The 22,804-nt window shown below is 45.5% G+C and overlaps 1 long non-coding RNA gene across 3 annotated transcripts; it reads right to left on the bottom strand.

Annotated features, from left to right (window-relative positions):
• Positions 1-308: 308 nt before the first annotated feature.
• LOC309664509 lies at positions 309-21,673 on the bottom strand. Of its 3 annotated transcripts, XR_014265856.1 has the most exons (8): positions 21,610-21,673; positions 19,384-19,430; positions 16,334-16,676; positions 13,715-14,205; positions 9,936-9,976; positions 7,049-7,350; positions 3,236-3,328; positions 309-1,207 (listed from the first exon to the last, which is right to left on the bottom strand). It is a non-coding gene; the product is annotated as an uncharacterized lncRNA (long non-coding RNA). The 3 variants fall into 3 exon arrangements; XR_014265857.1 differs by lacking the exon at positions 21,610-21,673 and having other exon boundaries at positions 19,384-19,578; XR_014265858.1 differs by lacking the exons at positions 19,384-19,430; positions 21,610-21,673 and adding an exon at positions 18,088-18,126.
• Between the last annotated feature and the right edge of the window lie 1,131 nt (positions 21,674-22,804).

Raw genomic sequence — 22,804 nt, 5'->3', positions numbered from 1 at the left:
AAAATGTTCATACCAATATTTTCATTAAATACACACACAGACACACACACACACACTCTGTCAGTGCAGGCATAGGCCTAATATATTAAGAACAGATGAGCAATCTAAAAGCTAGAGACACGTTTTTTTCCATAAGATGGCTTTAGTAGCACTTAATTGTCTTTAACTTCATTCAAAACAATTTTGTTAGATTGTATGTGACAGCTGTCATATCCACGTGCATTTTTTAAAAACTTATCAAAATTGGTGAAATTTTGTGTAGCCATTTTAATATTGAAGATGGAAGAAAAAAAGCAACATATTTGGCATATTATGCTTTATGATTTCAAAAAAGGTAAAAATGCAACAGAAATGCAAAAACAATTTGTGCAGTGTATGGAGAAGGTGCTGTGACTGATCGAACGTGTCAAAAGTGGTTTGCGAAGTTTCGTGCTGGAAATTTCTCACCGGACGATGTTCCACGGTTGGGTAGACCACTTGAAGTTGATAGCAATCAAATCGAGACATTAATTGAGAGCAATCAACGTTATACCACGCAGGAGGTAGCTGACATACTCAAAATATCCAAATCAAGTGTTGAAATCATTTGCACCAGCTTGGTTATGTTAATTACTTTGATGTTTGGGTTCCACCTAAGTTAAGTGAAAAACACCTTCTTGCTGTATTTCCGCATGCAATTTTCTACTTAAACGTAATGAAAATGTTCCATTTTTAAAACAAATTGTGACGGGTGATGAAAAGTGGATAGTGTACAATAATGTGGAACAGAAGAGATCGTGGGGCAAGCGAAATGAACAACCACCTACCACACCAAAGGCCGGTCTTCATCCAAATAAGGTGATGTTGTGTATATGGTGGGACTGGAAGGGAGTCCTCTATTATGAGCTCCTTCCGGAAAACCAAACGATTAATTCCAACAAGTACTGCTCCCAATTAGACCAACTGAAAGCAGCACTCGACGAAAAGCATCCAGAATTAGTCAACGGAAAACGCATAATCTTCCATCAGGATAACGCAAGACCACATGTTTCTTTGATGACCAGGCAAAAACTGTTACAGCTTGGCTGGGAAGTTCTGATTCATCTGCCGTATTCACCAGACATTGCACCTTCGGATTTCCATTTATTTTGGTGTTTACAAAATTCTCTTAATGGAAAAAATGTCAATTCCCTGGAAGACTGTATAAGGCACCTGGAACAGTTCTTTGCTGAAAAAGATTAAAAGTTTTGGGAAGATGGAATTATGAAGTTGCCTGAAAAACAGCAGAAAGTAGTGGAACAAAACAGTGAATACGTTGTTCAATAAAGTTCTTGGTGAAAATGAAAAATGTGTCTTTTGCTTTTTTACTTTAAAAACGAAGGCAATTTTTGGCCCACCCAATAGAATTTACTCAGTTCTCTTGACCTTATGTCTTAACAGATGATATAGAGCAGTGGTTCTCAGACTTCAGTGCCCATCAGAATCACCAAGAAGACCTTGTTAAAATGCAAATGTCTAGGCCCCATTGCCAGAGTTTCTGATTTGGTAGGTCTGAGAAAGGGCTCAATAATTTGCATTTCCAAAAAGGGTCCAGGTGCTACTGGTGCTGCTGGTCTGTGGACTACACGTTTAAGAACTACTGATGTGGAAAGTTCTCAGAGCAAGTTCATGTTTATGTTGGTCTGTATTTATGTTTCTCATCTTTAGAGAGTCATTGGCTCTGTGGTCACTCATTACTTTACAACACTATGTCATCTGTATTCCCAGAGTTAGATGGTGAGAAGCTGATATCCCAGATCAAGGAGAAGGTTATAAAGGAGCCATTTCAGTAATAAGGATTTTTCCTGGAAAAAAAAATGATAAGAGGGAGATTTGAGGGTTTCCAGTTACTTCTCCAGCACTTACTGTGCTATAAATAAACAGTCTTAAGTATACAGTTGGGATCTGACAGTATTTCTTTCATAAACTACACTGGGAAAAGCTAATGATGGTGAGCCACAGATGTTTCTAATATCTAGGTGGTCATTATCACCCGCAGTACATCTCTAATTCACAACAAATTTCATAGCCCAGTGATGGCCCATTTTTTAATAGATGCAAAACCAAAAACCAACAATAACACTAATTATTGCCTAGACTTGATATAGCTCTCCATTTTGTCAAATTGTGAAATTCCCACATGCATTCACTTTGCTTAGTCACACAGCTTTTCTGTGAATTGAGGCCATGCCCTGGTGCTTCTTCACTCAACTAATGTTTATGGGAAAACAACAAAAGTTAGGACCTGTGCTCTGTGTGGAAGCCAAAGGTGTTCAGGCTATGGTGACTTCAAGGAGAAAAGGTTACTGTAGAGGAGATGAGACTTCTGCAGAAATTACTGTGGCAGCAAGAAGTGGAGCAGGGCAAGTAGCTGAGGGCTCAGAAGAGAGCGGAGTCGCTTTTTGGTTGGAACGATCAGAGAAGGTTCTATGAAGAAAGTGGTATCTCAGCAGGGTTTCAAAGGTGGACTTGGGTTTTGACAAGCATATGGGAAGAAAAGCAAGGACAGGGAATTAATTCTAAGTGCACCAGAGGCAAACAAGCTCAGAGTATATCCCATTCATAGTAAGTTAAGTGGTTCACTGCTCATGTAAGATCCATGCAAAGGGATAGTGGGAGAGGAGATTAGAGGTGAGAAAAAAGGGGTTGTAAATGCTAGATCCAGGATTGAGAGTTGATTCAGTAGACAACGGTGGCACATTGACGTTTTTGAACAGAGGAATAATATGATCTGGAATCTACCTTTATCACATTCATGAATGGCCCATGACAAAGGAAGAAGAGTTAATGGAAGCAGTGAGATGACTCAAGAGGTGTACTAGTATAGGACTGACCCACGAGTGTACTAATCAAGGCAAGACCCAGGAGGCACCCGTGGGAACAAAAAAGTGGGGTATAAATGAAGGAGAGACAAAATATGGTAACCGATTGTATAAAGTTTAGGTTTTGAGAAGAGTGTTGGTACCATTAACCAAAATAGAAAAGTCAGGGGGAGTGGTATGTTGTAGAGTTGGGGAAGAAAATGATAAATACAAGTATAGACATGTTAGGCTTATACTTCTGTAAGTAAAGCCAGATGGAAATGTTAAAAGCAGCTGGAGACGTGGGGATTGAACTTCAGAAGAAAGTCAGAATAGGCCAGCTTATGCTGCCTTAACAAGCAGCACTAAAAATCCTAGTGACTTGAAACAATCGTGCTTATTTATAACTCACACACCATGGCCACCGCAATTCAGCAAGGAGACTCTGTTCATCAGGGACGCAGTTTCATGGAGGCTCCATTTCAGTGTATTCTCAGTGATCATGGAGACTGGGCAAGGGGAACATGGACAACCAGGAGCCAGTTAGAAAGTTGAGCAAATTTTAATCTCGTGTTAATTTGTGCTGTTTCTTGTGCACGATAGCAGCAGTAGAATCTCTCTTGGAAATAAACATCCCATATTATGATGTCTATGAATATAGGTTTCCTTTTCTACCCTCCCTCCCTCCTTCCTTCCCTCCTTCCCTCCTTTCTTTCCTTCTTTCCTTCCCTTCTCTTTCTTTACTTTTTTGGAAATCACTTATTGTATATAAGTTGTAATCCAGACCTCATGTATCAATGGGGAACTTTCAAATACAGCTATTACCAATACAAAAAAAACAAAAACAAAACTGCTGCCCAGAAGTGTCACATGCCTTTTTTTCCCCCTCACATTTCATTGGCAAAAGCAAGTCATGTGATCATCCTTGAGATCAGGAGAATGTGGATAAATAATCCTACATGTGCCTAGGGCAAAAGAACTGCTATCTGTGCAACTGCTGCTCTGACTCCCATATGTATCATCTAAGACTGAGACCCTTGATGAAGACAGAGCAGTAGATACCATCTTTGATGTAAAGAGGAGAGAGAGTGGAAAGCAAAACTCTAAGGACAGAAACTTAAGGAATACATAGGAAGAACACATACTTACAGAGGCAAAATAAAAACACATAGAAAAGCAAAGGGCTCAGTTTACTAGGGCCACATTCATGAGAAGCATCTCAGAAAGGTTCCTCACTACCAAATCTGGAGATAAGTCAAAAACAGCCGAGGCCAAGGAAAGACCGCGGAGTCTGACGTTGAAGGAGACATGGCTGACCTTCAAGAGATCTGCTTTATGGAGGCGATGGGGTCAGGCATGAAGCCAGACTGAGGAAGGAGTGATCGAAAGTGGAGACAGAACACTGGACTGCTGATAAAAGGAAGGGAAATAAGATGTCCACTTGAGGTAGCAGCAAAATCAAAGCTGCTTTGCTAAATGAAGTCTGGCAGTTTTTCATGTGTTCATTAAGCACATGTTTATTGAACATTTACTCTTGCCAAACACTATTTTAGGAGCTGGGGAGTGAGCAAGATAAGCTTTCTGTTCCCATGAAGCTTATCTTCCAGTGGAAGCAGACATACAACAAACAAGTGAGCAAAGGAATCAATGAGTGAAAGAGATCATTTCCAATTATATTTAGTTCTGATAAAACTAAATAAATTATATTTAGTTCTGCCTTCCCTTCTAAAAGGGAGTCAGAGGGTGGGTGGGGAGTATAGTCTGAAGGGTATGTCCTAGACTAGTCAGGAAAGGCATCTCAGGAGGGGATGCTAAAGGATAGCATCCTTTAGCATGTTGCCTCCTAAAGGGCAAGAAACATCAGCTAAGGACAGATCTGGAAACAAGAGTGTTCCACAGCAGGCAGAATCTCTGAAGGCAAGATCAAGTTCTCATAAAAAATGGGGAGGGGCTTCCCTGGTGGCACAGTGGTTGAGAGTCTGCCTGCTAATGCAAGGGACACTGGTTCAAGCCCTGGTCGGGGAAGATCCCACATACCGCGGAGCAACTAGGCCCGTGAGCCACAACTACTGAGCCTGTGCGTCTGGAGCCTGTGCTCCGCAACAAGAGAGGCCACGATAGTGAGAGGCCCACGCACCGCAATGAAGAGTGGCCCCCGCTTGCCGCAACTAGAGAAAGCCCTCGCACAGAAATGAAGACCCAACACAGCCATAAATAAATTAATTAATTAATTAATTTTTTAAAAAATGGGGGGGGCTTCCCTGGTGGCGCAGTGGTTGGGAGTCTGCCTGCCAATGCAGGGGACACGGGTTCGAGCCCTGGTCTGGGAAGATCCCACATGCCACGGAGCAACTAGGCCCGTGAGCCACAACTACTGAGCCTGCGCGTCTAGAGCCTGTGCTCTGCAACAACAGAGGCCACGATAGTGAGAGGCCCGCGCATCGCGATGAAGAGTGGCCCCCGCTTGCCACAACTAGAGAAAGCCCTCGCACAGAAACGAAGACCCACACAGCCAAAAATAAATAAATAAATAAATTAAAAAAAAAAAAAATGGGGATTAGAAGAAACATTTTAAGGGACTTCCCTGGCGGTCCAGTGGTTAAGACGTCACCTTCCGATGCAGGAGGTATGGATTCCATCCCTGGTCGGGCAGCTAAGATCCCACATGCCTCCCGGCCAAAACACCAAAACATAAAACAGAAGCAATATTGTAACAAATTCAATAAAGACTTTAAAAATGGTCCACATCAAAAAAATCTGTTAAAAAACATTAAAAAAGAAGAAGAAACATTTTAGCTAGCTGGTTGTGTGTGCGTGTATGTGTGTGTGTTTGCATGTAAATACTTACAGCAAATGAAGGTCTAGAAGAAATTTGCCTCTCAATGCACAGGATTCTTTGGTTTCGAAGGACACGCCTTCTCCTTCAGGCAACCTACCACAGAACCTGCTTCAGTAGCTTGGGGAAAATTGCTGCAGGGTAGAGATCTGCTGAGGCAGATTCTTTTTCTTGGTGTATTATATTGTGCAGAACGTTTCTTTTTAAAGCTTTTGAACCAGGCTTCTCATGAGAATGCCTTTTATATTGGTACTTGCATTCTCTCCAGTTTCAGTCTTGCAAATTTTAGTCAAACGTTTGTATAAGGTCGACCTTTCTCACATGTGTCTGTGGGTATAGGGGAGGTTTTCCTGGGCCTGCTCATGGATTTTTTAAAAAGAGAAGCTTAAACAAATCTCTGCTGAACTCTATGACCAGCCCCACTGGTCTTAGGAAGGTAGTCATCAAGGCCATTATGATCTGAATTAAACCACCACTGGAAAAAAGTACATATATTTTAAATTGGGGGTATGCCAGTGTGGTGGGATGATCTGCTAAAAGATTAATTTGTGTTAACTTTTTTCTGTTTATTCATAATATGTGTTTATTGTCCCCACTGCCCTCCCCTGCTATAACATAAGCTCTACAAGGGCAGGAATATCTGTCTGTTTTGTGCACTGATGTTTCCTCAGTTCCTAGACAGTGCCGGGCACAGGGGAGATGCTCAGTAAGTACTGGGTGAATTCGTCTTTCTTCTCTTTGTAGTGGGACCCTGGCAGGAAGGAAGGTTTTCCTTGGGCTAGTGCCAGAAGGTAGCCAAGTTCCTGAGTGAGGTGTTCTGTCCCCCTCGAAAGCCCTACTCCCGACATGCAGAGAAAAGCCTGTGCTCAGAACAGCAGGCTGGAGATCAAGGGGGACAGAGGTGTGAGGACAGGGTCTCGGGGACAGGTATCAGACCTTCCCGGAGTCTCTGAGTACCAGGGACAGAGGGTGTATCTTGCAGATTGCCAGGGAGAAGGAGGCGCCCCTACTGCTTCCGGGGGGGGAGAGGGCTAGAATGTATTCTTCTGATTTACATAAACTCAAAATTTCCAAAAGATATCTTAAAGGTCAAAATGGGATGAGAGGGTGGGGAACATGGCCACGGTCCACATGTACTTTTTCCACACGTGCTATGTGTATGGGGCAGAGTGTAAGGGCTTTCCAGTCATTTTGTCACCCCAGTCTCAAGACCATCCTGGAGGCAGGTATAAGTGCAATCTCCATTTTATAGGCAAGGGGACTGCAGTCTGGAGGATGGTTTAACCTGGAGCTGGTGGTGGCTAGCGTGGCCTGGAGAGGAAGGGCTAGAGCCACCGTAGTCAAGGACTCACAGAAGGGTCGTGAGCAGGATCTCGGAGCTGGGGAGACTCACCCCAGAACGGAGAGGTCGCCCCCAGTGATGAGTGTGGAGGCCAGGGGCATGGCTTAGAGACAGGTGGGGCAGGTGAACTTGACTGTGGCCTTGGATCCCCGCTCGGTATTTCACATGGCGGCTTCGTTTTAATATGCCAGCAATTTGGGGAAATCTTGGCCCAGGAGGTTTCAGAAGACAAATTCTGCTTTCAGTACATGCGTTGATGGCGGGAGGTTGGCTTCAAGCAGAGCTCAGCAAAAGCAGGAAAGGTGCGGGTCGGAGAACCCCAGCCCCCGTATAGCCATGCCGTGTTCACAATCCTGGTTCAGTCCCACATTTCCAGTAGGAGAGAAGGAAAACAGAAGAGGGTAAGTGAATGCCAAAAGCCACTCTGCTAAATCTAATTTAAAACAGAAAAATCACCAATGGTCATTTTGGAAATGAGACCCTTTCCGTGCAGAGCTGGGCGGGCTCAATAGCACCCTTCAAGAGAGCGGAAAGCTCATCTTGCCCCGGGCCTTCCATGAAGCATCCTCTCGCCCGTGGGAGGCCAGGAGGGTGTCTGATTTTCCACCTTTCTGCTCCAACAGGCTGGGCACAGGGTCCTCGTTAGCAGAGAAGGGTGCAGAGGAGCTTGGTCTGCATGAACCTGTATTCTCCTGGCCTAGGTCACAGCCACGTGTCTCCTTGTCCCAGTGTCCTGAGGTCCCAGGAAATGTGCCAGGCAAATTCAGGGGGCTCTGACTTAGGGGGTGGGCTTGGGGCCATTCTTTTGTCTTCAGCCTCGTTTCCTTGTCCTCCTCAGGGCTGACCTGAAGGGTCAGCATCTCCAGGGCCAGCTGTGTCGCTCCTGTGCTCGGGCAGAAAACCGCTGCTGTTTGGTGACTGACACTAGCACTGGCTCTGGGAGGAGAGGTCAGACTCGGGCTTCTGACGAGACGGCCAAGGGTGTTTCGTATCTTCTGCTCTGTGAGCACGGTGTGTACTCACGGCGCTAAAGCCCTGTGTCAGATGGATTCCCGCGTGCGCCTCACACTCGGCTGGTCGTTCCTGCAAAGAGGAGCGTCAGTAGGGACGTTGGTCCCAGAGAATCTATTTCCACAGGTTTGAAAAGCTACGGGGCTCTGGGAGCAATTGATGATTGAGAGAGATCAACACCATGTTTGCACCTTTTCAATTCCCCCCCAGACAACCTGAACTAATATGTGAGAACAGAGAAAATTGGTTCCAAGGGAGACAATACTCAGGGTCAGATGACCCTGGCAGCCCCTCCCTCCTCTTTTCTATCTCTCCAGATCGTTAGGGCCAGCACAGTGTCGCCTCTAGGAAACATCCTCTGACCTTTATTAAATATGAAGATTTCTCTCTTCTCTCAGTTCCGATGCTATCTGCTATTTCAATTCCATTCAACCTACGTTTACCAATCTCCTACTTTGTTCCAGGCAAATGAAAACGACAGTGACACCATCCTACCCTCTCGGGGACTTGGAGGGGAGATAGGAATTCATTAGCGCGTCATAGTGCATTAATATATACTGCCTTAGAGTGTTTATTCAACTCAGCTGCATGTGTATATATTTATATTACATAGATATAGATACATATTGATATATAATTGGTTTTCCCATAAGACTAAGCATTTTGAGCATAGGGGAGGTATGTTGTATGATCATTCCCAATGTTCAAGGTATAAAGCAAATGTATAATAATTCCTTCTAAAATGGAAAGGAAATGAATTTGAGGTGGTAGAGCCCTATGGTCAGAGCATCTTCTGGAAGAAAACCAGCAAGTTATTCATGTTGTTACAACTAAGCATTCATGGTTGGTTTCACTTGCACTCTTTCCGCTTGAAAATAACCCTAACCACTTATGTAGTTAGAACAGAATGGAATCCTGCTGCTGATTTCAGGAATACCTTGCGGGCTGATTATTTCCAGGCTTATCTTTTCAAGGCAGCCAAACAGGCCAGTAAGGAGCAATGAGGGATACTCATAAAGGGAAAAAAATTAAGTTGGATCCTTATCCCATACCATACACAGAAATAAATTCCAGGTAGATTAAAGATCAAGATGTAAAAAGAAAACCTAGATGATTAGAATATCTCTTTGTAATCTTGAGATAAGAAAGGCCTTCCTAAACAAGACAAACAAAAACCAAAAAATTCAGGAGGCATAAAGAAAAAGATTGACAGATTTGAGCTTATAAAATTTAAAACTTCTCTAGTAAAGAAAGAAAAAAGTCTTTGTTTTTTTTAAGCCACCAAGTTGGAGAATATTATCCGCATAGATGGAGATCAGTAAGAAAGGTGAATTTTTTTAAAAAGATAATCTAAAAGAAAAAAAGGAGGGGCTTCCCTGGTGGCGCAGTGGTTGAGAGTCTGCCTGCCAATGCAGGGGACACGGGTTCGAGCCCTGGTCTGGGAGGATCCCACATGCCGCGGAGCGGCTGGGTCCGTGAGCCACAATTGCTGAGCCTGCGCGTCTGGAGCCTGTGCTCCGCAACAAGAGAGGCCGCGATAGTGAGAGGCCCGTGCACTGCGATGAAGAGTGGCCCCCGCTTGCCGCAACTGGAGAAGGCCCTCGCACAGAAACGAAGACCCAACACAGCCATAAATAAATAAATAAATATAACATGAATGAACCTTGAAGAAAAAAAAAAACTTTAAGAAAAAAAGGATTTTAAAATGACATAAACAGAGAATTTATAAAAGTTTACAAATGGCCAATACAGGATACCTTTATTTTTGTTTCTTAAGGTAAGCTATGCTTTTATTGCTGTTAGTGTGTTTTTGTCTCCATCTTAGCAAAATTCATTTTGTAATATGATTTCACAAAATATAGCACCATTCTGTTACTAAAATCTTTTGGAAAGAAGTAAAGAATTTTATCTTTTGGAGATATTTTACCTCTTTGCAGTCATCTAGAATCCAGGTTTCCTCTTCATGACCTAGAAAAGAGAGGAAAAGTTCACCAGGGCTTCGGCTTTGAGAAGCCACAAATGGAAGATAAAAGTCATGGACCATCATCACCATGGCAGAGCCTCCTATTCATTGCCAAAAGTGAAGCCTCTTTGACTGTCACAGGGATCCAGCGTTCTCAACAGAGATGAGCTAAATGTGTGTTCCTTGGTGGCTTGGAGTAAACAAAGAGTTTATTTCAGCACCAGTGATGGTTCAGACCTGTCTCATTCAAAGGCAAGCTGACTTCAGATCACACATAAAGATAGGATGCCATTGTATCCCCAGGCATTAAGGCCTAAACACATTCACTTTCTCATCACCTGACCCCATTTCAGGGATAGTCACTTCTATAGCCATGTGTTGCCTTGGTCACCCGGGCACACAGAGCCAAAGAAGAACTAGGAGAAATACATTTATATATCTATGAAAAGGGCTGTCAGGAGAGCTGAGAAGAGAGATTCTGAGAATTGGAGACCGACTTTGAGAGAAACAGGAACAATGGTAACTCAGATAATGAGCTATGAAGGTAAAAGTGCAAGTTTGCTGAGTGTGATTGGAAAGAGAACTAAGAAGTGGATTAAGAAGTGTTGGGAATGTTTGTTAGTCATATGCCTAAGGTTGCTAACATCAGCTTTTTCTAACTCCCTGCCAGGGCTCAAGTGCTGGCAAAGTCAGTAGCACAGGGAAGCTGCCCTGCCATCCTCCCAGCCTTCCTCTTCCCTCCGTTGTGTGGAAACCATGGCATCCAAAAATTATTGCTGGCATGTTTGGAATTCTTAATGAAATTTTTCTTATTTACCTTAACAAGGTGTCAGATGCTAAAACAGGTATCCCACTCATGCTCCTACCTCATGAGTGTAAATATATTGGGCAAATCATTGTCTGTCTTATTTTGCTGTTGCTGCCCTAGTATGAATGAACTCATCCTTCTTTCCTTCTCCTTCCATATCTTCTTCAGCATAATAATAACTGTTCAATTGTATATATTCATAAACATGTATATATAATATATGTCATTTAAATATGTACATGATTGTATATTTTAGGGAGTGTTTTGTAATAAATATAAAGTATACACATTATGTGTGGTTTAGAGAGCATTGTGGTGGTGGCCAGGTGCAGAACAGCTGCAGGAATCCAGGAAGGTAAGTCAGCACAATACAGAAGCAAGTGAACCCTGGGGGCATTGTGTGCATCCCACTGGTCTAGAACATTAGTGCCCAGGGGGATGGATTCAAAGGGAGGAGGCAGATCAAAGGCCACCACAAGTATTTATAGGTTTTAAAAAGAGTTACACCCACAGAGGAAAGGGAAATTAGAAATGCAAGAACCATTATGGCACTCAGAGACAAACAACAGGGACAACTGTCTGTCTTGAACTTAGACAAGTAACCCCCTCTCCCAACCCAAGTATTGTCACTTAGGTGACTCTTGGCTGTTGTTCCCCCATTTGGCATAAGCAAACACGAGTCATGCTCTCAACCCAGGCCTTAATTTTCACTGATAGAGTGGCAACAAACATGCATTTACAAAAAAAAAAATCACAAAAGAGAAAATGAAACAATATTTCATGAATAAGAGTCAGAATAAAAAATAAAGACCAGAACTACAAAGACTTCAGATACTGGGATTATGAAATATAGAATACAACCTGATTAACGAAACAAAGTAGGAATTAAAGACACTAGTAAGGAGCAGCAGGTATCAAAGTGATAATGTTCAGATGAAATTTGAAAAATATCCAGTAGAACTTATAGAAGTAAAGACTATCATAAATGAAATATAAAATACTAATCAATGGGTTAAACAGCAGTTTGGACACAGCTGAAGAGAGAATTGGTGAACTGGAAGATAGGTCTAAATAAATTACATGGAAGAAGAGGTGTCAAAAGAGATAGAAAATATGAAAGAATGGTTAGCAAACATTTAAGATAGAGTAAAAATGCCAATATACATCTAATGAGAGTTATAGAAGAAGAGGACAAAGAGAACTGGTTAGAAGCAGAATTTTAAAGCAAACGAGACTGCCCCTTAGTAATGTAAAATGTTAATAATAGGGGAAATTGGGTGTGGGGTATATGTACTACCTTCTATCTTTACACTATCTTTGTGCTTCTGTAAACCTAAAATTGTTTTAAAATAAAAAGTTGATTAGCATATCTCCTCTCCCAGAGAGAGAGAGAGAGAAATTTTCCAAATACTATGAAAGACACAAATCTTCAGTCAGGAAGCCCTATGACTTCCAAGCAGAATAACTAATAAGAAGGTAGACAAAAGAACGTACTTAGACACATTATAGCAAAACTGCAGAAATCAGAGGCAATGACATCTTTAAGACAGCCAGTGAGAAAGGAAAGATAACCACAAACAAGTGATAATTAGACTGACAGCTGACTTAGCAGCAACAATGGAAGTCAGAAAATAGTAAGACAATATCTTCAGTATGCTCAGATAAGATAGTTGTCAAGCTAGATAGATATACTTAGCAGAACTACTTCTCAAGAACAAAGGCAAAATAAAGACATTTTCAGATAAACACTGAGGAAGTTGACCTCCAAACGCTTACTAATTGAAATTCTAAAGTCTATACTATAAAGAGAGACAGAAAGAGAAAGAGAGGAAAAAAAAAAAAAGAATCCTCAATAGGTCTGAGATACAAGAAAGAAGGGTAAGCAAAATTTTTTTAAAATTCTGAATTTGGAAAAATCTTACATTGATGTTATAAAAAATAATATCTAGATTATGAGGTCAAAAAACAATGCTCCCTTTGAAAACTGTAGGGGAATCCTTACTCGTCTACACAGCTTCTGGTAGTTTGCTGGCAATTTTCGGCATTCCTTGGCTCGTAGATTGCTCCTTCTGGTCCTCCATGTTCACATCACCTTCCTTCTCTGTGTGTCTCTCTGTGTCCAAATTTCCCCTTTTTATGAGGACATCAGTCACATTTGATTAGGACCCACCCTAATAACCTCATTTTAACTTGATTACCCATGTAAAGACTCTATGTCCAAATAAGGTCACATTCTGGGGTTCTAGAGGATAGGATTTCAAGATATTTGGGAGAGGGAGGGGGAACAAGTCAACCCGTAACACGATCCCAATTCTAACTGGTGGTTTTAAACTCCGGACTTCACCCTTGGTTCTAATTGCTACTGAATCTTTCTTTCCCACCGCCCATCCTTTCAAACCTCCAAAGCCCGTGGTGCCCATGGTTCCATGCTCCTACACTGCTTATTATGGGCTAAACTGTGTCCTCCCTAAATTCATATGCTGAATCCTAACCCTCAGTACTTCTGAATGTGATTGGAGATAGTCTTCAGAGAGGTGATTAAGTTAAAATGAGGCCAATAGGATGGGCTATAATCCAATATGACTGATGTCCTTATAAAATGAGGAAACTTGGACATGCAGAGAAACACCAGAGAGGTGCATGCACAGAGGAGACACCTTGTGAGGACACAGTGAGAAGGTGGCCATCTGTGAGCCAAGGACAGAGGTCTCAGAAGAAACCAAACTTGTTGGCACCTGATCTTGGACTTCCTTCCTCCAGAACTGAGAAATCAATTTCCGTTGTTTAAGCCACCGAGTCTATGGTCTTTTGTTCCGCAGCCTGAGCTGACCAATCCACTGCTCAAAGCCCCTCCTGGCTGCATCTGGCAGTGCTCCTGAGCACTGTCCCCAGGCCTAACTCCCTCCTCCCCTCTGTGGGCTCTTCCTTGACTTACATCTCAGTGTGTGAAGTCCATGGAGCCGTCTTATCAGTTTAGGTAGGCGGCATGGCCACCCACAGGGTTTGTTACGCTCCCAACACTGTCCAGTGTGGCCTTTGATGCCACAGCACCTGTGGCTATGATGAGGGGCGATGGGAGCAGACCGAAGGATGGATTCCAGCAGCCGGTTTGAGACTATTTCTGGGCTCAGAGGATGTGAGAGAGGATCACGTGAACATCAGGCAGCTTGCTGAAGGAGAAGCGTGACTGAAAAGCTCCGTTGAGACTTGAAACTCTTGTTTATTCCTGTAGGTCCAACAGTGCAGAAAGAAGGAAGCCAGCCCTTCTAGCCTCTTCTACCTCCACATTGTCATCAGGCTCTGGATTTTTCCTTCCTTGGATTTCTCCTGGAAACAGCTTCTTTTACTTGGTGGATATCCAGATGTTCCCCTACCCCGTGGGGCTTTCCTTCTTCTTCTGGTTCTCCACTTGTTTCCTGGCCTCTCCTGCATAACAAGGGTTAACACAGTAAAGAGCCTTGAGTGTTGAACAACTCACTGTTCTGGGCTCCGTGGACACGGCTGTGGTCAAGGTTGACGTCAGGAGTTTATATTCTTGTGCTCTGGAGACTGTAGCTAAACAAACAAGAAAACTTTCGGGGAGCCAGGTGCTGAGAATTAAGATGGGGAGATGAGATGGCAATTGATCAGGGATGGCTGTAGATCAAGTGGCCTTTGGTACAGCTCTTGGGGTTGGGGAGCAATTGACAATTTATGATCGACAGTACTCTTACTCAAGCTGTGAAAGCACCAGGTACACAACAGAGTTCTGGCCTCTTGGCTCTAAGTTACAAAACAGTAAATGTTTGCTTATCTATACCAGACAGAGGGGGTAACCAGACCCGGTTAGAAAGTGAATAAAAAGTGCTCCCAGGTCCCATTTCCTTTGCCTATTTAAAGGGGATGTTTAGCCATCTGGAAGTTTTCTTATCAGACATTTGATAAGGAAAAAGGATGTTTTGAAAGGTTGTTACCCAAGAACACATAAACCAGGAGAAACATATTTAACCTACCCTGGTACCTTCTTGAATTCCCAGACATTGAAAGGCCATTTAAAAGTGACTTGGGATCCCAAAGCCAGGCTGTCCCTTAGGCCCCAGCACTAAGTCCAGGGGAGCCCTTTCAGATGGGTACACTTTTGCCAAGGGTCTGAGGGCAAGGGAATGTAGCATCCCAGGTCTTACAGACATGCCCTGTGGAGCTCTGTGGCAGCACTACGTGGGAGGGGCGCAGGGGAGGGGGCTGGGGGCCATACGGGGAGCATAGGGGGTGCCAGGAGCAGCTGGAGCCTCAAGGCCTCCCCTCAACCTCACCCCAAAATGGCAGAAGAGAGCGCTTGGCTCTTATCGCTGATGCACTGATGTTCATTCCAGGGCCAGCACACTGACCTTCAGCTCAGGAAGTGACTTCTTGGTCAATTGCCGCTTTGGAGGGACCTGCCAGGATTTGAAATGAAGCAGCAGTTCTTGTAACATCCAGTCATAAATCTAAATCTTTTTTTTTTTTTTTTAACTGAAGCAAAATAGTGAGATAACTTGATGTTTCGCATGCTTAAATTTAGAACAGATTATAGCAATTGAATACCCACATCATAAGCTGCTTCATTTAAGCACAACACACGTACCCAGGCTCAGCTTCATGTGATTTGAGTCTCGAGAGTGATTCTTCTTCTGCCAAAGTTTTTAAATCTTAGGCTGACTAATAAATTTCAGCCTGAGGATGAGGCCACCTGATCTCCAGTCCTGGCCCTCACTGGGTTGAGCAAAGGAGCCTCTCTGGGCCTCAGGAAACCCCTCTCTAAGATCTCACAGTGTGGTGTGCACACACTGTGTGGTGTGTACACACGGTGTGGTGTGCAATGCCCAGCTCTTGTGCCCAAAGTGTATCATCCCAGATGACCACAGATAGTCTTTGGGATGATGTGAGCAGAGAGATCTATGAGATTACATTATGAATCTATGGCTAATAATGGCTATTAATAATAGATGCCACTCACCCAGTACTTCTCATGTGCTGGGCACTGTTGCAAGCATGCTTTGTCTGTCTTAATTGTCCTAGTTCTCATTCCTCATTTTACCAATGAGGAAACTGAAGCCCAGAGAGGTTAAGTAACTTGCCCAAGCTCAAACAGCTCTAAGCGGGGAGCCAGGATACAAACCCAGGCATGTGAGTGCACCCTATGCCTTCTAGCCTTTGGGTATCAGCCCTGAGATCTCCCCACCAGCACTGACATGGAGGGATGAGAATGGGATGGAGCTAGAGAGCAATGCTGACTCAAAGATGGGGGTGATTGTCTCTGGGCCCGTCCCAGAGCTGGGGAGAGAGAGACGTGGAGGCAGGAGGGATGAATAAATACAAAATGGGTGATCCAATTTAGAAAAGAAAAAAAAAAATCATTGCCCCATGACCATGAGCAAGGTGCAGTGTTTTAAAATTTCCCTTTCAAGATAATTGCTGTAGACCTTAGAAAAATAAATCTAATAGAAGAAAAAAAGAAAGGCAAAGGGAGCCCAGTGATTTGAGTATGAATATTCAGGTTTAAAACATCTTTTCCCCTTGAAATACACCCTCTTACCTTGGTGGAAAGTCCTGTTACTTTAGCTTTGTCTCAACGCTCACTCTGAAGGCTGGCTGGGCTTATCAGTCAGGACCATCTGTGCTGGAATGAGGTTTCTTCCAAAGACCTGATTATGATTTTTCTTGGAGCTACACCTGACCTCATACACTTAAAGAGGAACGTCTTCCCTTCTGCTTGCTGTCTCCCTTCCTGCCTAAATAGGTGCTTGCCTGATACTCTACAGGCAGGATAGCGGGAGGCAGGTTATTGGGTTTTCGGAGAAACCGTTTCCTTTTCGTAGGACATAGCTGCAGAACCCGGGAAGTGCAGAGATTCAGCCAGAAATGTTTGCGGGCTTTGCCTGAGGACAAAACATCCAGAACAAAGTGAAGCATTTAGTCAAAGCCAGTGGACCTAATCTTTCCAACCCTTTCTTTGTTTTTTTTTCCTACTCAAAAGTTGTTAGAATGAATTCACCTTGCTTTTGGTGGGTTTTCTTGTGGATATTTGTTTGGACTGACTGCATTTATACACATGCTTGTCAATAGTTTCAGCCCTTCTGTGACCTAATCTGGGCCCAATTGATAACTATTACAAGGCGGGTGCTATGAAGATGAGGAAATGGGAGAGAGTGGGCTTCACAGAAAATTATGAGAGCCCCTGACTTTAGAGGCTTCCATTCAAATGAAGCCACCATCTAATGTTTAAATAGGTCCATTTAAATAAATGCATAAAGTACAAGAGACTCATCCCTCTTGTTGGAGCCGGATGGTTAAATAAGACTGAATTAGAGATATTATTATTGATAATAATGGTAAACGACACCATTTATTGAGCATCTATTATGTGCTTGGCAACATTATCGTGTGGGAGGTACTATCTCTATTTGGATGACAGAAAGCAGGCCCTGTGAGGCGCCAAGGTCACAGAGCAAGCAGTGGCAGAGACGCAGGTCCGAGTCCAGAGTCTGTGCTCACGTGGCCCCAGATGAAGAAAATGAGACACAGATTCTCATAATGTGACTTACTCATGCACGGGTGCAAAACTTGCTAATGAATAAAGCAAAATAATAATAAAAGGAGCTGGTCTGAGGACCTGGGATTGCCTGGGTTCAAAACTGAGTTATAAATACAATTCCAATCATGAAACTCTCCATATGACACTGGATACGTTACTTAAACTCTCTGAGCCTCTACTTCTTCATCTCCAAAATGGGCTAATAATGCTTAGTTCATAGCATTGTCATGAGGCTTAAATTAGATACACCATGTTATGTGCTGAACTCAGGACTTGGCATATGGTATGTAATTGATAATGTTGGTTATTGTACGGGTCTTCAGTGAGAGCAGGTGACTATTTGTCCAGGGTGCTTTTCTTGACCTTTTACCCTCATGCCTCCACCTCCACTGCTTCCTGCAGGAGTCCTGCAGTGTCAGCCATTATGCTCTTATACTGCTAACTCCCCTTGAGGTCAGAGAAGCAGATGGCTGGGGATGGAAGGCAGTCAGGACCTTGGCCAACATGCCAGTTGAAGGTCCTGGCCAATGGCCTTGACTTTGCCAGCGCAAACCTTTTTTTATACCTGACAAGGCAAACTACCACGTGTCAGGTCAAGACAAGAACAGGGGTGTAAAGAGAGAGCCAGCCCATGAGATAGGAACAGGGGTAGGTCAGAGACCCCCTGGAGGTCACTTTCAGCCCTATGATTTGATATTGGCATAAAACTGAAGGCAATACATTGAACTCTGAGACATTCCCACCTCCCACCTGACCTCAGTCTGGGCAATCTTCCTGTTAGTCAAGAGAACAAGGCATAAATCTCCCTGTGGACGGGAGTGCTGGGTGCACAGTGAACTCTGCTGTCTCGTCTGTTTTCCAGAAAGGGTTGATGGATCCTTCTCCTCACAGTTATTTCAGCACAGTAGAATTTCAACAAGACAGAAATAGAAGACAGAAAGGTTGGTCCTGTCAAAAGCTCTTAATATAATTATGAGAGTCAGGCCTCTGCACGTACCACCCCCCAGCCCACGAATAATTAGGGTGCGAGAGGCCGGGAACTGAATGGCGGTGGGGGAGGCGTGGGGAGGGGCGGCGGGCTGAGGACGTGGTGATTAGTGTAATGGCTGCTGCTTCTCTGCTGGGATGCCCCGGTCCTGCAGACCCCCTGGCAATTCTGCAGCTTCATAAAAGCTCCACTTAGAGCTTGGATCATCCCAGGCAGCAATTAGTGGCTCTAATAGTTTCAGCTGATGGCCTTATGGCTGTCCCGCCTCAACTCCCTTTACTGAAGGTTACTTACATAGAGATATGCCCTCATCACCCCCGACACCCACAGTATATGCAGAAGGTGGCCGGGACATGTAGGCCATGGCACCAGGCTTCGGGTCTGATGGGGACCTCAGAGGCAGGCCCAGCCTGAGCATTCGGGCTACCAATGGGAAAGCAGAGGCCCTCTTCCCTTGAATATTTGCTTTCTGTTTAGTGTTTAATTTTCTCTCTGAAAGGCAATCTATGGAATGGAAAAAAAAAAAAAAAAAAACCCAGTCCCTAAAGTCCATTCGAGCTTTCTCTTCTCCAGGTTAATTTCCATTCTAATGCTTATGTAGCCCCCACCGCAGTGTTAGGCATTTGTTACTCTAATTCTGCAGCTATTCTCCCCAGGGTTTGCTGTTTTGTCAGGGGCCTGTGCTGTTCCATTGCAGGGTTTGGAGCAGAATTACCGAGCTCAGTGTCAATGGAGGGGCTCAGGAGGGGCCCGACACCCAGGGAAGGAGCTCTCCATGGATTCTTTCTTCCCAGCCCCAGAGGTAGGCTGTCCTTTAGCTCTGCTGGCCGCCACCTGGCACCAGAGCATCCATTCTACACTGGGGGTGAGGTGACAGAGCCCCGCGCTCCGTACACGGAACAGACTTGGGTCCCCAAAACCTGCTCCTTCATGATTCTGCACTTGGCCCCTGCTGACAGCGGTGCTGACTGTATCTTTAAGAGACACCTCAGCTTAGTCCTTAAAAGTGCTCTCTTGAGTCAAGCTGGATTGCTTTGGTTTGAATCTAAGAACTGTCACTTACCAACTATGTGACTTTGGACAAGTCCTTTAACTTCTCAGTTTCACCATCTGTAAATTGGATACCAACAGTACAGGGCATTAAATGACTTACCATTGTTGTTAGCATTAAATGAGTTTATAATAGATATAAATTGCCTGTAAGAGTGCCGGGCACAGAGTCAGGGTCAGCAGGTGGTGGCTATAGTCACTATTACTGTTATTAGTCCCTCCTGGGGATGGCCTGGCTGCAGAGGCAGGAGCTGCGTGCCCAGCAGGATGTGCCCTGCATCTCAGCAGCGCAGGGTGTGAAGGGGTGGCCATCCCTGCTGGGTCCACCGGATGCCAACTGCTTGGTACCCACACACTGGATTCTCCTGGACCAATGGGCGCTCCCATCCCTTCACAGGCTCCATCCTTATCCCTCTCACCCGAATGGCCTGGGGACTCCTGGAATGTGACCTATTTGAGGAGGACAGGCAGGCAGGGAGGAAATCAGGAATTCTGATTCTCATCCTCAGAGGGATTCAGTCCCTAGGCCATGGCCACTCAACTAGTAAGTGGCATTGCAGGAGCTCACACGCACACTGGCGTGACTCCCAGGGGCACACTTGCCTACGAGGCCCCTTGGGGTGACGACCCTTTTGCCGGGGGCCGCTCTGTGTCATCCCAGGCTGTGGAGTGGTGAGTGGTGTGAACGGTTCCAGCAGCGAATCTCGGAAAACCGAAGTGGGGCTGTTTCATAGCCTCCAAAGGCTGGAGACAGGCTCTGGTTCGAGACTCTCCAGGAGGGAGAGGCTGGCCGACTTTGAAGACCTCACCGAAAGAAGCCTCTCCAGACACAGTGTGAGCTGACACCTTCAGGCCAAGTGTGGAGGACAGAGCCTAAAACGCCTGGCCACCAGTTCCACCTTACGGGACCCAAAGCCTCACCGATCTGTGCCCCTGCCCACTGGCAAGGGCCGCCAGGATCAAACCAGAGCCTGCTCCCTGCTGCCCAAGGGCCCTCCCTCCCTGGCACGTGTGCATAAACCCTCGGCTCCCACCAAATGAGCGTCCAGGCAGGAGGATGGGCAGCTGTCTCTGTCGGCCACCCCTCTGCAATTTCCCGACTTGATTTGCGGCGCGCCGCCAGCTGCACAAGTTGGCTGCTCCGCAGTGTAGAAACGCAAACTGGAAGTCCGCGGGCACGTCAGAGCTCCCCGCTGCACTGGGCCTCCAGCAAGCTGGGCGGGGTCCAGCGAACCCCAGGAGTGTGGATCCCCTGAGGGCTGTTCTCGGCCTTGGCGTGGTCACACCTCCATGTCTGCAACCTGCCCCCCCACCCCCTCCCACCCCTTGCCCAGGGCTTTCCGTGCTGGACTCCCCCTTCAAAGAGGCCAGGCCCTTCGCCTGCCTGTGATTCTCTCCCTGTTCAGGCTCTGGTTATATCACCTGGGGAACGGCTGTTTTAGGCTGGATTTCCCTAGATCAAGAGTATTCCAGCTTTGTTCCCGGCAGGCCAGGCAGCCCCAGGGTGATCTAAGGAGCTGCCAGTGTCTTTGGTGTTGGTCACTTCCCAGCCATAACCTCCTCAGGTCCTGGCTCTCCTGTGATCTTTACATACCATGATCAGCAAAGGTCAAGGATCTGGGCCCCTAAGGCATTCCCTTGTCAGTCTAGAGCCTTCACTGCCCCTGTTAAGAGATCCATCTTCCTGAGGCCCTTACAGAAGAGGAGGGGAGAAGTGTCGAGGACAGAGCTTGGCTTTGGGCCCAGATCTGGGCTCCAGGACTGGAATGCTGAGTAGCTCTGGGCAAGGGATAATTCTAGCACTCAGAATGCTCCCCACACAGTAAGGAGAGTGGTAGCTCCACTAACTGTCATTATGTGAGCAGCCCAGGCCACTGTGCACACTCAGTGCTCCTCAGATGCCTGTGAAACCATTTCCCATGAAGCCCATGACACCCCGGCTGCTGGTGAGCTTGGGCTCCTGCTGAAAGCAGGCTGTGCTTGTTTGAATCTGGGAGAAAGGGAAAGGAATGGCCTTGAACCTGGCTGCCTCCGGAAAAAGGTAGCAACAAAATCCAGAGCTTCCCTGAGCAGGAGAGCTAGGCATGGAAGGGCACGTGCAAAAGAAAGTGAAGAGGAGATGGCAAGGGCGCCACACATAACTTGCCTATTTTGCCTTTTCGCACATCCTCAGGCAACTTCCAGATTCTGGAGTTTCCTGCCCAGCCACCCTCCATAGACCCAGCCCCTCGCTTTGCACCTCATTCATGTCCCATGGTTTCATGGTCTTGTTCTTTGCAGGGACAGCTGATTCCCAGCGCTGATCCTTGAGACTGCAAACACGTCTCTGTGTTGGGAGGATGGTCGGTAGAAACATGTGGTCTGCTCAAGGCATTCTGGAGGTTCTAAAGATTGGGAGTTCTATGGAAGAATTGGAGGAGGTAGACAGGCAGGACTTTCAGCTAACAAGCCTCCTGGGGCACTTTGGAATCCCGCCACAGGCCTCTCTGCTGGCACAGTTGACGGCCAGGAAAAGAAGTGAACAGCTGCCCAGAGATGTGTGTGACTGAAAGATCAGGCTGTTGGATGCATGGATTGGTCCTCTTGGATCTTGGGAGGTGTGCTGGCGGGAAGAGAGGTTGGTCCCACAGAAGAGCCTGGCCCACCACGTGTCCGTCTGGCTGTGGGGCCCATACTGCCTCCCCCGGGGGCTGCCTGCATGCAGAAAGGCAGGGAAGTCTCAAGGAACAAGATGCACGAGCTGGGCAGGCGTGCAGGAGCCAGCAGCACACCTGGGTTCCTTCCTGTCCTGGGGAAGCCTCACAAGGAACCAGCAGCCCCTACCCCAATTCTGTCCCATGAGAGTATCCCGAATACAATCACAGAAGAGGTATGTTGGTGCATCTTCAATGCTACAGACATAAATTAGGCAATTTCCCTGATACCTGAACTGCCCCACATGACATTTGATTTAATTCTTCATAACCAGCATCAGTGACTACTGATCTCCAAAGCAATGAATGAAGCTGCCCAAGGTTCTGCCGAAGAAGGTGGGTACTGCCCTGGCCAGAGGTGTTCTGAGCCGTCAGGCACCACTTCCCCCCCTTAGTTCTCAAAGCCCAAGTCCCTCCCATCAGTCATTTCTGGCCTTACCTTATCGATCCTTTTAATAGCAGGCAGTAACAATTTATTAGCACTTTTCCAGAGTCTCTGCCTCCTGGCTAGATATTTTTCCATCCTGAGAGCTGAAGTAATATTTCTTCTAAATCTAGCTCTCTTCAAGGCACTACGGGAGGCCAGTCTGAGTGAGTCAGGGATGCTACAGAGAAGGAAGAATTAAGTTAGGACATTTCCATTTTCCCACTGCTAATTTATGAACAAATAAATTTGTTGGTTACAATTGAACAACTGTATGGGGCTGGGGGGAGGGGACTACAGAGACCAGATGAAAACAA

Source organism: Balaenoptera physalus (genome assembly GCF_965194825.1).
Source record: "Balaenoptera physalus genome assembly, chromosome: 7".
NCBI lineage: Eukaryota > Metazoa > Chordata > Mammalia > Artiodactyla > Balaenopteridae > Balaenoptera > Balaenoptera physalus.
The sequence above is the reverse complement of the archived record's forward strand: the minus strand, read 5'-3'. Positions and strand labels throughout refer to the sequence as shown.